Here is a 6,000-nt window from a genome sequence, read left to right on the forward strand (position 1 = left end):
TATTTATTTGTTTTCAGTCAAGAGTTGGATGATAAAAGTGATATGTTTTAATCTCATGATTATTTATGGGGCTGCTCCCAGGGATTATTTCCGGGGACATTTTGATCTCAAGAGGAAACTGCAGTGTGAGCGCTCCATGCTGCCATGCTGCTCTTTGGGGTAAAATCATTCCACTTTGTCTACCCCCGGTGAAGATGTCTGTGATGGGTACAGAAGCCCGAATTATACTCTAAAACCAACGCATACACGGATGGCTGCGGACACCGTGGTCACATCATAGGTACTGAGAGGGAGGAAGCTGCCTGGAGGAAGACAGGCCTTGCCCAGTAATGGGCTTTTCAGATAGGAGCGACCGACATACAGTACCTCAAAAATAATTTTCAATGGGAGGCAAGCAGGCAGTTAGGGATGCACGACTGATCACACAGGCAGAGGAACAAGCACGTGCGTTCCTGTGAAAGTGTCACGGTCGTGCTCATTACATGTGCAAACCAGCCTGCTGGTTAGAGGTGAACTTTCTTGAATATTTTCCAATGAAACGCACAGAAACGATGGACAAGAGGATGATCCTTGCTGTTTGTTAGGAGTGCAGTGAGACCCCACAGTCCCAGCACATATTTAAGTGTAATGTTGGTCCCATCTTTAAAGGCCATTAGGGTCTGAGATTACGTTATCTTTTAACTTCTGCTTAGAAGAGGTGAATCAGCAGCTCAAAACAATTTAATACGATATAACCTTTGTCATTTGTTTGATATCTACCTGACCAAAAATATTTTGGATCTGTTATTAGTCTAGTTAGCATACTTTAGCTTGGAGTGCTAACTTGGTTTGTTTACTATATTACATGAACAATGCTGTCACTCTGAATGTCCCACAGAAAAAAATCTGGCAGTTCAATAAACAGTCTATGAAAAAAAGAAGAAATAGTTGAATATTCATACTGAACAGCCAAATAAGATTCAATTGACAAAATTCTTAGTCAGGTACGGCACTAATTACTTAGCAGTAATCATGAAGATACTGCTAGTAGCTGCTTCACTGACACTAGAATAAGGGGAAAACAGCTGAGCTATAACGTGTTGTTATAGCTCATAACTGGTGAGCTTTAGAAGTGCTCATAGGTGGTTTTTGTTACCTATGGGCAAAGCCAGGGTAGCTGTTTCCCCCTGTTTTCAGACTTTGTGCTAAATGAAGTCAACCACGTCACGTTTAGGGTACAGACATGAACATGGCATTAATCTCCTCATCTAACTTACAGTAAGAAAGCAAATAAGTGTATTTTTTAAAAGGCTGACCTATTTCCTTAATAATGTCATAAATACTACACCATAATTCATCTTTGTGTAATTAAAGAATATCAACATCAGCCTTCAATCAGCACAAAATTCTTAAGTCTCGTTTTCACATCTGAGTTTGCAAAGCTCACAGTGGGGAATATGTCTACATTCTTTTCTATTAGTAAGATCCTCATTACAAAGAAAACCAAAGTAGTGACTCATTTCCATTTCTCTTCCTCGATGCATGAGATGTGGTAGTTTTCTTTTAGAAGTAATTTGGTTAGTCATGGTGCTGCATCATGGGAATTGGGGAAATATGAGTCAAAAAACTCATTTTTTTTCATTTACAGGCCTGAATTTCACTTTACTTTTGATAGTCAGTATCTTAAATCCCTTTTCTACATTCAGACATAAGACTTAGCACCTATTTTCTCAAGGCAGTTACTACAGTATACTGTATTGAAGTATAATATAATAGCAGTAGTACTAGTGTAGCTGTGGTAGTTAGGTTTTCTGGTTTTCATATGACTGTTGCCCTGTTGCATGCAATCTATCACTCTAAAAACTGAGCACCACACCTCTTCTTGCGTTGTTAATAGCTAGCGAATGTCATTCTGCATTACTTATCAGCTTTGAATTTGTTAACATGTGTGGTCAATTGTGAGAGATATTGCATCATGGGAATCTGTGTAAAACCGTGCGCCTGTTTGAAGCACTGACCTTCGCATCAGTTTCTCTCACAACGGCTGAATCCACGCCAAAATCTCTGGTCTATATTAGAGGAGGAGGGGTGAATGGAGGTGGGGGGGTAGATATATGGATGGTTGGTGTCTATTTAAGCATCCACTGAAGAGCAGGCTGAGCCACAACATAAGAACAATGCTGCAGTGTGACTTTCTGGTACAGTAGTACTTGTGGTTGACATCAAACAAAAGATTCAATTTCTTCTTTCTGTAATATCTTCATCTCTAACGTGGTGTTTTTTATATCTCTGATCTGAGCCTTTACTCATATTTATACAGCTTATGAATTATGCAAGAACTAGTCAGCCTCAGTGGAGTTGACAGAGGTGTAGGCTTTAGTTTATTCATTGAGGGCATAGGACACAAACTTCCTCTGTTCCTCTACGTGTCTCTTAAAGACACACACACACTAGTGCAAACTGTGCTGGCCGTGAAAATGTTTGTATCCGCTGAGGTTTACTGAGTGTTTAGTCTAGAGTAACACCAAAGCTGGCCAGCAGTCCCTAAGCTTAACTGTGTCACAGCCTCAAGGGCCTGTTCTGCCCCTGGACTGCTACAACAAGAACTTGAGTGCATTGAAGTATGCCAAAGAAAGAAAGACTTTTGAATCAATATGCTTCAAAAAGCATTATGCAACTTGTAGTTTCCCACATGCTTCCAACAAGAAATGTTTTTGACAGGATGAAAAGACTGCAGGATATTCAGAAGTTATTCTTTTGATGGCCATTTCAAGCCACTACAATGGTTTCTCTCTCTGCATAAAAATACTTCTTAAGACTCAAATTCATACTTACTGTTTCAAGTTATGGATGCAGTTTTGAGAACTAATTTGTTTCAACACAAAAAACAGTCTACAACTTATTATTACCAAGGCACATCTACGAGTAATTTTTCATAACTACAGCATTTTTTCCTGTCCCTGGGAGAAATGTAATGATAAAGATTCTAAAGGAACAAATACTACCAACAGCAGGGCTGTTAAATAGACAGGTACGGCTCTGTTTGGGTGAGAGAGAGCAGGGGTGATTTTCCCAAACAGATTTAGTGCCTTGATCTCTTTCAGTCTTTTGTTCAGTGGATGGAGGACTAAGAGTTGATAATGTTACTGAGCTTTTGGGAAAGTCGCCTGATGCCCTGATGCTTGGGAATCAAGGGAACTTACTTTACTCTATGTGTTTTAAAAACAGAAGAGAGACAAATACAACCGAGCCTCCTAAATTTTCTGATATCCATGATAAAATTGAAATTGAATAAAGATTTATTAGTTTAATATCTACAAGTTTGATAGTAAAATACAAGACCTTTTAGCTCTGTATCTGATACTCCCTTGCTAGAATATCACATTTAGTTTACAGCTCTATTTATACATTTATTAATAAAAACTACTAACACGTCCTTATAGCTAAATGACAGAATAGGTCGTCTGCCAATGTCTCCCAAACGTCATATATGACTGTTACCAAAACAACATATATGACCATAGGAGAGTGACCTACCAGCAACAGGACTCTCGAGCTTCGTTGTATCAGACATATGTGATCACATGGTTCCCATTGTGAACAGTGTTGGGAGTATTCCACTACTTTTTCGAGTAACTAGACTTGCAGCTAATTACTTTTTCAAATTAATAACACAGTTACAATTTCTCATTACTCTCAACTGCAGTCGATATCAAATAACTTTTCATAGTATAATATAAACTGATAATTTACTGACATAGCAATGCATGGTTATCGTGTATTCAACACCATCTGTGGTCAAAAGCCACTGGAACACTAGTCTGTGCTGCCCTCTGGTGGCTGAAAATATTAACAATGCCTGTCAGTGATAATAGGTACAATAATAAATAGAAATTTGACATCTGACACTAGAATAAACTGCACTAAAATAATAAAGCTTTGCATTAGTAAGAGAATTTCCCCTCATAACTACTTTTATATACAGTAGTTGGTAAAGTAATTAAATTACTTTTGAGATATGTAACTAGTAACTGTAACTAGTTACTAAATTTCAGTATTTTGCCTAGCACTGGTTGTTAAAGTTTGGTTAGGTTTAGGCACTAAAACTACTTTGGTTGGGAAAAGATAATGGTTTGGGTTAAAATGTGTATATTATGTAAGTTACATATGGGAGTTAAGTTACATGACATAAGTTAAGTATGGCACATAAATTAACTTGCACACGTAAGTTAAAATTAGTTAACACTGACTGTTGATTTCACAACGGTCATGACCAGGAGTCTCCTTGGTGAGTCTGTGTGTGTTTTGACCCATCCAACCACCCCAACCTTCTCCCTATGCAGACTTTGCCGCTCTTTATACTGGGTCAAATGTCTTCTTTCTTTGCTCCCATCATAACTGTGAGGGCCACTAGAGGCCACTGCCCAACAATAAATGTATATAAATTTACATAGGTAATAATAAGCTGCTTGCATAGTCATTCTTCAGGTAAAGATGTGCTGAGAAATACATAGGAGTAAGTGGCTTTACTTACATGGACTGAGAAAGGCAGTTAATGACTTACAGTAACGTCTCTCTGTTTCCTCTTGTACAGATACTCATAAACAATACTTAAGGTCTTGTTCCAACTCAGTATATCAATGAACAGAGTGAGGATGGATAAATACCTTGCAGGACATGACTGTGACTTATGTGCCAGACAGCAGTGTGCTGTCTGAGGATGAAATACTGTCCAGAGTTTTAGGACTCTGTTACATGGGAATATTTTGTTTGAGACGACAGAGCGGAAAAGCTTTAGTGCTCCCTTTTAAGCTTCTGTACTCCAAAAGGTATTGTTCCCATCCACCTTTTAATGCAAGTGCAAACGGGAGTTATATCTCTTTTCCTCTCCTGATCTCCCATCCCTCCTCTCTTCCATTACATCTCTCTTTTTTGGCACTTAACATGCATGCATGTCTTTGTTCTCTGTCAGAATTAAAATTTCCATGTAAAAGGAAGTGATTAAAAGAAAATAGATAACAGCACACATTAAAAGTCACTGTAATTCAGAGGGGAATTAAGAGCTCATAGATGAGCTCAGATGAAATGACGTTTCAGATGATGGTGAACAGATTAAAAAGCAGCTTGATTTGTGCTCAATGGGTTGATTCCCAGCAGTCACTGTGATCTTGGATCTGAAGGTCTCTCTTGCTCAACTGTGTCGTTTTAAGGAGGGAGGGATGGGTTGTCTGTAGAGACAGTGAAGTTTCCTTTGTAAAACTTCTCTGAAAGAACGTTACATCTCCACTTAAACTTTTCAGGGACTGGGATCAAAACTTTTCATACATCAGCAGTCAATCTAAATTTAAGGAAATTAAAAGTCATATATTCTTGCAGGACAATGACAGAATCTGTTTATGCCCTCATGTTGTTATAGAGAACACATTGTCCCGAGAACAGAACACTCACTGGTGTCCAAGATAGTAACCTCTTGTCCATTTGGACCCACAAAACTCTCAGTCTCAGTTTACGTGTTGGTACTGGGATCTGAGCACTATGCTGGAATCATTAAATGTTCACTTCAAAACGCTTTTACAGAGTAAGGAAGTTGCCCAACAGGTATGGTTTGGGCTGTGTAGGAAGCTCCACTCATCACACCATCACACCAACACATCTCAGGACAGTTTGTGAAACAGTCACAAAACTATTGTATTCGATTTGTCTTCATGGACATGATATTCAACGCGACTTTATAACTAATTATCCAATGTCGTTCTTATTTCACGGTCAAGTTGGCAATAAGCAATGTCTGGTTATGCTTTCAAAATGTACGTCTTCAGTAGTTTCGGCACCAAAACCACTTGGTTAAGTTTAAACTCTGTGTAAAGCAATAATGAATGTGCCACCCAGCCAAATTTGAATGATTAAAAGAAATAACCAAATATATAAAATTTGGTTTCACAATCATGAAAAAATAGCAGTTCTGAAACACGGGGGGCGTGTCCGCGGTCTCAGTGTCTAACACCACAGCAGCTTTACTGG

This window comes from Lutjanus erythropterus, chromosome 9 (genome assembly GCF_056507025.1).
Source record: "Lutjanus erythropterus isolate fLutEry1 chromosome 9, fLutEry1.hap2, whole genome shotgun sequence".
Classification (NCBI taxonomy): Eukaryota; Metazoa; Chordata; class Actinopteri; order Lutjaniformes; family Lutjanidae; genus Lutjanus; species Lutjanus erythropterus.